Here is a 12,564-nt window from a genome sequence, read left to right on the forward strand (position 1 = left end):
CATATTCTATTCCAGACACTCCTGGATTATCTGCCCGTTTCTGGGAGCCTCACCTCTCCAAGGGAGTGTGGAGAGGTAACACAGAGCCCGTTAGTCTTAACAGGTGGTATTCCTCATGGAACCAGCAGGGAAATTCAGTTAGAGACAGGTTGTGTCTGCCATCCATCTCTGCCACACCCCTAACCATCCCTTTTAAAGAGCTGAAGATTTATATTTTTAGAAAAGCATAAATCAAACGAGCTATTTCGACACAAATGGAGGGGAGGATGAAATGAGCATTTGCATCTGTGTAAACCCATCAAGATAGTTTATAATGATCCATGTTTTCACCCACTACCCCAAATCCATCTAGCATTATTCCTATTCTCACAGAAAGCCATAGGAAATTGTAAAGGAATACACTCAGAAGAATGGGGAAGGAAAATCTGTTTTGAAATAGGGCTTGAACTTCAAAGCAGAAGTTGGAGGGACTAAACCTCTAAAGTGTGTTACGATGGTCTGAAAGGAAAGATTCTGAGAGATGAGATGAAAAACACTTTCCAAGGTGCATGTTAGTTGAAGATGGCTCTACTCAGCTGTGAGAAAGAAAGAAAGCCTCACAGGAAAGAGAAGGTATCCACCCAGAAGAAAAGCAGTTTGGCCCAGGCAGAGGGGCTGGGATGAGCCCTGGGGTTAGGCTGGCAGGAGAGTCAGATCTTGGAATGGCAGGCTGTTGGTTCCTGGTATGGAAGTCAAACTTCAGCAGGGAGCCAGGGACAGGACTTTTGAGTGGAGAGGGGGAAATTCTAGTTTCTTTTCCAAGAACAGCCCATGTTAGATCCATTAGGCCTCTTTCCTAAGCAGGAGTGTCTTTGTCCTTGGATACCTTGGTTTCCATTCCAACTTTTTGAGAGGGATAACCAAGCATCAGAACTAAATAACCAAGCTTGGAGAATGAAGTCACCCAGAGGATTGGCTCAGCCTTTTGGAGGGGAGGACAATGCTTAATTAACTCCAGTAGTGCTTCTAGAAGGAACTCAGAAACTGGAAGCTCCAAGAACTATATCTTGACATCTCTGAATATTCTACTTTTCCCAACCCCTTTATTTCTCCATAGTTAAATTCCTTAAAACAGCAAGGAAGTAGAGAACAGAAAAAAACACATATCCCAAATCCCTTCGCCAAAAAAGGGAGAGACTAAATCCTTAGAGGCAATGTAGGTTGGAAGACAGTAGGCTGAGGTAGGTGGTTGATATAAGTGCAGAAAACCCCTGGGATGATGAGCTAGGGTACCTAGGCCCTGCATTTCAACAGAGAAATCCAAGAGTGCTGTGAGGTTAGGGGGAGAATGAAGGGTCTGAGCCTAGGAGCTGCTGAGTTGTGATGGTGTGTGATCAGATTCACTCCTGACTTATTCAATGAATTTGTATAAACCTAACTTTCCCAACCTGACAGTTCACTGCTTGGGAGCTGGGGCTGTGCTATTTTCTATACCCAATGAACATTTAGCTCAGTTCCTGGCACAGTATGTTGAATTTACTTCTTTACTAGTCCATTTTTCCAGATCATAGTTTATTCTTTTTCTAGTCATTGTCAAGGGATTTCCTAAAAACCTCTGCTGGCTAAGGGAAATAATTTCATAGCATTTGAACCTTTCCAGAATGTCAAGAAATGAGACTTTTCACTGACTTAGTAGGCTATTTTATTTGGAGTTAACCTTGTCTCCTATGTGTATGGACTTATGGGAGTGGATGAAACTTTACAAATGAGACTATTTAATTGCTTGTTGTACAATGACTTACATTATAACATAGTCTCAGCCAAAAATCAGGAAGACTTAAGTCAGGTTGCTAAAAGGAGAAGCCCAAAGAGCTGAAGGCAGAGTTTTGCCTGAAGGTTTACAGTCAGAGAAACCTGGCTCTCAAGTCAGACAAGAAGGTAGCCTCACGTCCCATGTCGACAGACTGAAGATTCATTCTTAAGGCCAGACTTTGCCAGGACAGGCCTCTCCCCAGAAAGCTCTCTTCCCTGGCTCCCTACCCAGATGTGCTGTCAAGCACCTGTACCTGTACCCACAGCCAGTGCTCACATTGGACGCGCCTGAGCATGCTGGTTTCATGTTAACGATTCACTTTGCTCATGGTGGAGATAGCCTTGCCTCAGGGTGGCCATTAAGAATGTGGCTTCTTAATTTAAGAAGCTCAATGAAGAGCACTTAGATTGGGGCTTAGACAAAGAAGGACCTGTACTCACATCTTGATAAATTGTAAAATGCCTCCCTCCCTCCTCCCTGCCCCCTTCCCACACACTTCCCCCTTTATAAAGCTGACAAACAACCCTTCAAAGAATTTTTAAGAGAGAGAAGAAAAGAAACAAATGAAAAGCGTATTGCTTCTCAGTGTCTCCCAATGTTAAACACCTGCACAAACTATACAATTTGTGTGTTTATTGGGGGTATGGCGTTGCGAGGAGTAGCACATTGGTATGAGATTTGGGGGAAATACAAGCTGAAATGGGAATATGGATTAATTTGGACAAGGTGTCAACATTATCCTCAAGAGAGCTGTTCTATCATTTGTCGGGCCAGCTATGTCACACCCCAGAGTATGGAGTAGGAGACTCTTACCAGCTCTGTGATTCACTGTGAATGTTGTATCTTTTTGTTTTCTGGAAGATTTTTTTCTAAACAAAATCCCATGAATAGCATCCTATTAGTTTGTTGACAAGGTTGTATCCCAATCTGCATAGTTGGAGCCACTTCTGAATGCCACAGAACCAAGAAACCCTGTTTCAATACATCAACTGTCTCCCCTTTGTTACCCCTCCATGGTCCTCCTGGATACACTGATGCAGCTAAATGACAAGAGTGAAGGTCAGAGCCTGTCTAGTTTAACCCCCTTATTTTACAGATGAGGAAACTGAGGCCCAGAGCATGCTGGCCCTTCTCATCTTGCATCCTCCACATTTTTCTCTACCTGTGTCTCAAGATCTTCCAACCTGAATAACATCATCCTCTACCCTCCTCCCACCCCCCCACCCCCACCCCCACTCCCTTGTCCTACGCTATTCTTTTCTGGATATTTTTAAATAGGTGACCAGCAGTTTTCTTCATTTTGGCAGATTACTTCCTGTAAGGACAGTCACCATTGGGGTCCTTCCATTTGTCATAAGCTCAGCATGTAGCGCTTTTTCCCTTGTCACCACCTATCTTCAAAGTAGGCTGCCAGGCAAACAGGTCAGAGTATGGTTATGGGCCATTTATAACCAGGGTTGTATTGAACACAAATCCTCTTCTTGTTGAATAATGACAGGAAGGCGACTTTGCCATTGTTTTGCTTTCCTCTTAATTAGGATACAAAACCAAACCTCAGTTAAGTTATATCCAAGGCTCAAGAGCATCATTCAAATCTTCCCCATCCATAGACTTCATTCAGAAAGCATTTCATTAAAGCTAGAAGTGTTGGTGTGACACCTGACAGCACATTGATAGTGGGCACCTACTTAGCCTACTTAGCAGTAAAATGTTTAGATGACCTGGTGGGGGTGGGAGGGGGTGCCACACTCTAGGAGTAGCATGGCATCACTGAGGGAAGTCAAGGGAACTACTTGGCTCTTTAATTGTGAACACTGACATTAGGTGAATACTGGTGGTAGAACTGGGACTAGGGTACAAGACTCACGTCCCCCACCAAGGCCTCCAGCACCAGCTCCTCACAAAAGTAGAGTTAAAGACCTTGGAGGTGTTCCTAACATACTGGAATCTTCAGGAAAAGGTCAAGATATGAACATCCTATAATCATGCTTGGCTGCTGCCAGAGAGACTAGCCCTGGGTCCCAAGAGATGAGGCCAGGCTCCCAGTGTTTAACCATACTAAGGCAGCTCCCTGCCCAACCTGGCAGCTCCCAATTTTTTGGAGAGCACACTCCCCACATGAAGGTGGGAAAGTAAAGGAAGTCTGTCTGCCCTGCCCCAGTGCTTGCATGCCCACATACTTTTGGGGACCCCAAGTGTGACTTCCAGCCACTCAGTTCTCTGGTGTCACCCTTCAGTTCCTGAATCTGATGCTTGCTTGGTCAATAGGAGCCCCCAGCTTCCAGGTCAGTCCCTAAGGTCTGAGCTGTGGGCAGAGAAAGATAAAAGACCAGGACACCATTTCTAACGTAGTTGGCCCAGAGCAGAGAAAGTAAATCGTCAGAGCCTGGAAGAGACTATAAAAGGGAAATAAAATAGGATGGTAATTCATGAGGTGCAATAAATGATGTGGGGAAGCAGAGTGGCCAGTGAAGGTTCATTTCCTGCTGCTCAGTGGGTGTTTAACCAGCTGATCAGCTTCCTGCCCCATTTAGAAGCCCACGAATTTTGGAGAACTGCCATCACCTTACACACACCACTCATCAACATGAGACATTAGGGAAGAAAAACCTTACAGCTGTTAGGTGCTTTCCCAACTCCTAGAAGAATCCATGTCCATTAAGAGTTATGTATCTTACAGATGTGAAGTACTTTCCCACTATTTCATTTGGTCCTTACAGAAAGTAGGGGTGGGGAGCTTGTAGGAAGATACTTCAGGGGACTGGCTCAAGGTCACACAGCTAGTCAGTGGCAAATCCAAGACCTAAATCCAGGACAACCTAATTCAAAATGGAAGGATCTCTCAAACCTACCCCATTAGCCTTAGTTGGAAAAGAAGACTTTGAAATTCAAGGTCCACGTTATTTGTACTCAGATGTCCAATACCCTCTGCCAGGGGCTGGAGCTAAGATTCAGGCTAGAGGACCCTCACTTTAACTGCCCTAGAGGGCCTTGAGGTAGAGAGGGCCAACTCTAGAAAGAGGCCATCAGACTTCCTTGGTTTCAGAGTTTGTGGACAGGATGGGATAGGCTGCTGGTCTGACATTTTCTAATGCCATGAATATTATTAGGTCACCCATAAGTCACTGGAGTTGGTGGAGCACTCTACTGCCCTGCTCTGGGCCTCCCATGGGCTAGACAGGAACCCCAAAGCATAGGCAATACCTCTTGCCCCATATAGGGATGGGAGGAGAGCTAGTGCTAGGCCCTGTGCCTCTCAATCTACAAAGTTCAAAGGTAAAGGCAGGTAACAGCTGGTGAGTATCCCTGCAATATCACAATACTCTCAGCTGGATTTGGAATGTGCTTGAGTGTAGGGGGAAGTGCCTGGAAGCTGAGAAACTCTAGACATCCTTTTTTTGTTTTTTATAGATCTTCCTTAGGTGGACTTGAAGGTGAGGACATCCCTTTGCAGCTTGGTAAAGGTCTTCTGTTGGGCCAAAGAGCCCCCCTCCATCCCTAGCCTGGGTGAAAGTGCCATTATGTTTTCAAAAGTCCAGTCTGGTGGCAGGCTGCTTGCTGGGCCAAAGCCTTCTGGAGCTGAGACATACTTTGGGTGTTGGCATGAAGGCCCTCTGGCTGCCTGGTTAGTAATTCTTTGTCAAGGCAGCCATGGTCCCTGCAGAAGAGTCTAGCTGTCAATCAGGGAGCTAAGTCTCTGCCACCCTCCCCCACCCCATCCCCATTTAAAGAAAAAAAAATACATTTTCGGAAAATTGCTTATCCATAACAATGCTTTAACAGTATTTTTTCTTTACTAAGTTTTTATTATAATTTGCCATTTAGCAAGTTCTGTTTTAGGGTCTTCTCTGGGGAGATACTCTGCTAGGTGCTGGGTATACCATAGTGATTTAAACAGGCCAAACATTAAACAGATTGTGAGGGAAAGGAAGATAATCACTAATATTGAAAGAGGAAGTACTGGATTTTTAGCCTGTTGCTGGAGGATTCCTCCTTACGCAGATGTGTTGAGATAATGATTGGTGGGCAATGAAACCTGAGTGACCCTAGAGAAGTGGCAGCCATGATAGTATGTTAAGCAGAGGACAAAGGATGGAGAGGCGCTGCAGAGGAGACACAAAGGGGTCAATGGTACCTTTTAGGCAAATTTTAAGCTTTTAAACCAGGAGATTGCTCTATAAAACAATGTTTTCAAGTGGTACCATATTATACAATGTATTTTGAAAATCAGCATATATGACAAATCTTAAAATTCGCAAGTACCTGGTACAACTATATAATTACACATGAATCCAGGGCCTCGGCTACTGCGTGGTTTTATTTTCAATATTATTCACAGTATCACTGTTGTGTAAGATAATCTGGTTTGTCAGGGCTGAGATGACAATTTGGGGGGCAAGGGAGGGCATTCTACAGAATCCATGAAGTAAGAGATACCAGGTGTGTTGGCACACACCTGTAATCCCAGCACTCAGGAGGCTAAGACAGGAGGATCATGAGTTCCAAGCCAGCTGGGCCATATAGTCAAAAACAAACCTGTCTCAAAAGCAACAGCAACAAAAATTTGAGGGAGAATATCCCTTGTTACATTGAAATTTTTTTAAAAGAAATTTAGTTTTGATAAATTAGTAAGAGTGGTTATGGGACAGGTGAGCCCCTTCCCCTTATCTCCTTGCGCATAGTCCAACCCTGGTTCAGGGGGAGCCAGAAACCTTTGGATCCTCCTTTATCTCAGAGTACTGAGATGCATGCTCCTCTCGAGTTGGTGCATTGGGCTGCGTTTCCAGAGTTCCAGTATCTTGAAAAGCCTGATGATAGTGGTGGCCCCTAAAGTCTCCAAGGCAGGAACCCTCTGTCCTTTTCACAGTGCTCCTTCCTCGGCTCCAGTTCAGTGCTCATGTGCCTCTGGGAATTTTTGAGAGTGTTCTAATTGCTAGTCCACAGCTGGTCCAACCAGAAAACCCAGTTGCATTTCTATGGTGACCCCTTAGTAGTACCTCTTCCTCATGTCGTCCAAGTTGGTGGTGATGTCCTTCTTTGCTCTCTGTCAGTCCCACCAGTAAGGTTCTAGTGTGTAGGTGAGGAGATGACTCAAAAAAGGCCATTTGGGCTTCATTTCCTCAATGATTTGGGCTGAGTTTTTAATAGTATCTAATAGTGCTCTAACAATGCTTAACTTCTGTCCTAGTGTCCCAGAGCTTGAGCTTACTTCTTCTTACGGAATTCTGGATGAAGCTTTCTTTAGTAGCTTCTTCCTGCTGAACAAGGGCATTGTTCCTACAACTCCCTGGAGGCATGAAAATCTCCGGCTGACTATTCTAAAGTTCTTTCAAGAGCCAGCTCTTCCCAGGGCAGAGGCCAGAAATTCTCTATCATCATTAGGTTAGCATGGAATCATTGAAGTCTGGAGGATAGAAATGTTCTCAAAAGATTAAGGATAGGGCCCTTGCCCAGAAGCACATAGTACACATCCTACCGCTAATTCATTCATTTAATACCCTCAGAGGAGTCACCTGTTTGAGATCCAGTTATCTCTACTTGCCCACCTCAAAGTACTTTTGGAAAGTGTCAACAAGATAGCAGCTATGACAGGATTAGAAAATCATCTAAGTGCCCTTGACTTGTTGGGTGCTGTAACCATCACTGGCCGAGCAGAGAGACCACCAACAGGGCTTGTTAGACCTACATCAGTCTTTTTTTTTGGGGGGGGCAGTCATGGGGCCTGAACTCTGGGCCTGGGCACTGTCCCTCAGCTCTTCAGCTCAAGGCTAGCACTCTACCACTTGAGCCACAGCACCACTTCCGGCTTTTTTCTTTTTGCTTATGTGGTGCTGAGGAATTGAACCCAGGGCCTCAGGCATGCAAGGCAAGCCTCTAACACTGAGCCACTTTCCCAGCCCCCTACATCAGTCTTGAGGCCTCTGCCTTTATTGTGTCCCCTTCCAGGTCAAGGGCCTGCATGCTCTCACTCCCTCTCTGCAAAGCAAGCCTAAACTCAGGGAAAACAACTGTGACTCCATCTAAGGCCAAATAAGAGGATCTGAGAGCTCTTGACCCTGAATGGGGAGGGGGAAGAGTTCATCCTTAGTTTTAATTCATTCTTTCCCCATGATCCTCCAGAGGAGACAGGAAGTCCTTGACTCAGAGATCTACTCTGCTCCTAGATCTATTCTTCTCCCTGTTCATCTGCCTGAAGTCCAAATAGCTCTGAACTCCACTCACTGAGACCAAGAAAACCCAGGATCCTCAATAAGGCCCCGGCACCTCAAGTTGAGGTTATTTGCCAGGTAATTGGCAAAAGGCCCCAACCTAGAGCTCTAAAGACTTGTCTGTTTGACTCATCAGCAGCTGCTCTAAGCCTCCTTTCAATGTTAACTTCCATATCTTCAGAAGCACAGCATCTTCTGCCTGACTGGTCCCTTGATTTAACTCAGAAGTCAATGAATACTAACTTGGAGGACAATTCTTTGTCATCACAGAGGACAGATTTTCCAAAGTGATTTTCCAGGGGGGAAATCATCTATCATGGATCTACTATCAATACCACCACCAGCATCTTAGGCCACAGCCTTCTCTTGTTCCACAGACACCTAAGGTCCCTTCTGTAGGACTCTTGAATGTCCAATCTTAGCTGACCAGTTGCCAAAAATTGCTTCTCTTTCCTCTCAACTCTGCAACACCCCCTCCAATCAACAAAAGTTCCATTCCTTGGAGTGGGTTAACATAAGCTAGTAATCAGGTATAAAGGAATCAAGTTTTGAAGTGATTTACATGAGAACTTGGGGACTGAGGGAACTTCCCAGAGGACTAATCAACCCCATGTGGCCTGTTAGGAAAATCCTGGCATGTTGTCATGTTCAACACCCCCTGAGAACGCTTACCCGTCTGTCTCTCCCTCCTACCTTTTTAAAAACAGTCAGGGGATGTGTGAGGGAAAATCCACCAAGCACTCTTCTCTATAGCTCTTCACAGCAGCTGAGCTATAGGAAGCCCAAAATGATTGCACTGGCTGGGCGTGTTTTTCCAAACTCTTCAAGAGGTAGGAGAGGCTTCTGTGGGTGAGAGCAAAAGAAATAAGCTGCCCAGAGCCTCTGCCAAATTGCAGGGTCTATCCCATGCCCCTGTAGTTCTGTAGATGGATCCCTACCAGGTGAACTCACTCCCTGGCCTGGTGTGGGTGTCAAGCTGATGGTGGCCCCTAGGGGGAAAATGATTGGCTTATTTGAGGCAAAGTTCTTATCACTCACCTTGACAGGAAAATTTGGCCTGCTGGCCTCCCCTTGGGACCCTCCATCCTCCACTCTGACAAAGGTTTCCACCTTCTGTTTCTCTGCTTGTTGATTGCTCTGCATCCGAGTTGTTCAGGGTTAAGCCAAGCCAGGCAGTCCCTTGGGTACTGTCACACAGAAGCACCACATGCTTGACCCAGGGCTCCTGCTCCCAGTTCACATCCTCCTCGTGGCACTTACAACCTGATAAGGGACATGAGACAGAACAGCCCCAAGAAGTTTGTGGCTGAAATCCCCCCACAACACACCTTTGTGGTACAAACCAACCCACCTCCAAGTAGCCCAGCTCAGCAGGCAGGTCTCTGGAAACTCTTGTTCCCAGCCCAGGAACAAAGCCAGAGCTCTGCAGAGGCCAAAGGTGAATGGGAGTTCTTGATCAGAGGGGCCTGAGTTGAATCTTTCCAAGTTGACAGCCAGTGAGGAGCTGAACTGTTCCCAAAGGGGCTGTCTGCTTTCCTTCCTTCCAGAGCCCATTTAGCTCCCTGATCGACTCCCTTCCTCCCTCTTCTATTTGTGTACTCGATGACATTTCTATTGACTTACTGATGTCCATGGATCAAGTTGTATATCTTTTGAGAACATGTGCAGGAGGAGGGAGCAAGGGGGCGAAGGGGGCAGCAGGCTAGGCATGGCAGGAGTGGGGGGAGTAGGAGGTCCAGCCTCATCTGTGAGGCTGGAGCTGGAGGGGTGCTGAACATTGGGGTGGAGCTTTTGATGGGAAGTAGAGGAATGGTTGCCTGTAGGGACAAAATTGGGCCGAATAGTTCCTTTGATCATTGAGCTGTGCCCTCCCATGGCTGCCCCCAGGGAGTGGAGGCACCCCAAAGATGAGACAGTGGGATACTCTCTAACCTAGGATCCTTTTACTCTGATCCAGGACTAAATGGGCATGAGTCCCATCTCTCCACCTGCATAGGGTGGCCTTTTTCTCCTTGTTCTTATGCCAATAGGTAAGGGGGTCCCAAAATAACTTGGGAATGTGTTTTTTGAAACCTGTTAAATACCAAAGGAATGAAGCTATTTAGCTGAGGGCGGGCCAACAACAGGTTGCTGCTTTTTGCCTTTGACTTGTCTTGGCTTCCTTGCTTGAACCAGTTCCTTTCTAGGCTGCCCCTAGAGCTAGAGGTGCCTCTGTCCTCAGCACCATATTTCCCCTCCAGGCCTCCTGCAGGCCTTCAGTAGATGGTAGTGAGCTATTGCTTGGCGAATATGTGTAATGTAATGAGACATTACATTAATTTGTACTTTACACCGTCTGGAAGCCTGGCACATTCATACACATAACCTGGCAAGATGTTTGCTTCTGGCAAACAAGAAATATGTTCTCATCAGGATAGAGTGAGATGAAGGGATGGCATGGGTCTTAGTTACAACTCATACACTTGAATCCCTGCTTAAGCAGTTACTCAATGTCCCTAAGTTCTCATTTTCCTCCCAGGTAGAATCCCAGACCTTTCGTTGGGATCTTTTTTGGTTTTGACCTTTCAGGGTTTAAAGGACATCTGAGGACCCATTTGTCATATTTCAAGTCAACTCCATGAAGAACCCTCCATGGAGAATTATGGAGTCTCCACATGACTCCTGTCATGCCTCTTCATGTGTGTTAACGCCGAGGCCTCATCCTGCAGGTCTGGGTGAACAAGAGAAGCTTACACCGATCATGGCTAGCGTTGGGAGGTAGGGAGGTGCTAACAAAGGAAAATACAGAGTTGGGCTCAAATCAAAGAGCTAATGAGGAAAATAAGGCAGGGTCAGAAAGATATTTCAATTCACTTAGACCTCCTCTTCTCTCCACCAGAGCCTTGTAGCAGATGCCTACATGCCTTCATGACTGAGAGCTGGGTCTACCTGCACATGCTTCTGCGTATGCTTCTGATCTCCATCTTTCTCCTAGGGGCCTCTATTCTTGCTTCACAGAAGGATCTAGCCTCTCCCTCCCTCCACCAAATCCCTGCCTTCCTTCTTCCCCTACATGCTAGCATCTATTAGGCACCTCATTACACGCTGGCTCCTTACCTTTCTCCATGTGAGACATCCTGTAGGAAACACTTCCAGGAGACTTTCTCCTTTGGCCCTGTTTTCTTAGTCCCCTCTCCTACCTCAACACTTCTGTGGGGGAGGGCCTAGTCTAAAGCTTTTCAAGGGCCCAAGGGATAAGCATATGACTAGCAGGGAGTGGGAAGCCAGTCTTCCCCTTCTGTACCCCACCATCTGCTACCTGACCTAGTACCCAGACCCAGGAAGCCTGCTTGCTCCCCAGCTCCTCTTTCCCAGGCCTGGCTTCAACCACCTTGATGGGCCTTCTGTCACTCATTCACCTCAAGCCTTTTTGAACATAGACAATGTCACTGCAGAGATGAACAGGTCTCAAATTTCTGCAAAGGTCAGACATATTAGAAATGAAAAATAATGAAATATAAAACTGTTGCTTAGGGGCAGTGCTCTGAAGACTTGGGAGACTGGGGAAAGCTTGTGTGAGGTACTGGTGCCAAGTTGGGTGGAGGTGGTAGGTGGGAGAAGGGAGCATTTGTGTACTGTTCAGAAAGCTATAGTCTATTTAGGAGCCCCCAGCTACAAGACAGGTTATTCTGGCTAAGCGTCCCATTCTAACCAGGAAGACACTAATGAGCACAATGTGTGTGGTGCCTGGTGGTGCTGTCCTGGGACTAGGGCTGATCAGGTTAGAAAGGGATTGGTTAGACCTGGATGGATGAATGAGTTGGCCACAGTGTGAAGAAAAATTTTGATGTCTAGGTGACTGTGCTGTTGTTCACCTTTTCTTTTTGGGTGTTCTGATGTCACCATAGCAACAGGGGCATCGCAGTCTAGCCAATGTGGGCTCAGGTCAGGAGACCACTCAGGTGGTGGCAAGCAGCAGACCTAGATCTAAGAAAAGTGCCCTGCTGCAGGGAGGGAAGGGCAGATGGTGAGAGAAGCTGGAGGACAGTGAAGAAATCTCTGTCCCCAAATTGTCTCCAGTGTTTATCTTGGCCTTCCTAGCTGTCCCAACCCCAGCACGTGAGCTGTTAATCATCAGGGTCTATGGGGTGGAGTTCTTTTGGGGAATGACTTAGTGGGGGGGGGTTGGGACCTACGGTAGCCAAGGTGAGGTGAGGGAAGGGGGGTTATCCTGGGCCACCAGAGCCCCTCCAGGAATTAAAGGGGGATTTGGAGTCATGCCCTGGAAGGAGTTTGGCTCCTCTCAACTGCCTTTCTCCTGGGGCAGGATTGGATTGTGGGCCAGATGGAGGTGTGATGACAGAGGCTTTATCAGTGGTTACAAGGGACTTAGGAGAAGGCCCTGCCCCGGGCCCAGGATAGCAATAGAGCCCCCAGATTGTTCTTGTTTCTGCTTTGTATTCTCCTCAGCACACCCCCTGTTGGCCCCAGGTTGTGCTTGTTTGTGCTTTGTACTTTCCTCAGCACCCCAGGGTCTAGTTGTATAACTAGTGGGTAACTCTAGTGGGTGAAAACCTAGGTGGG

Source organism: Dipodomys merriami, unplaced genomic scaffold (assembly GCF_024711535.1).
Source record: "Dipodomys merriami isolate MVZ:Mamm:240054 unplaced genomic scaffold, mDipMer1.0.p SCAF_16, whole genome shotgun sequence".
NCBI lineage: Eukaryota > Metazoa > Chordata > Mammalia > Rodentia > Heteromyidae > Dipodomys > Dipodomys merriami.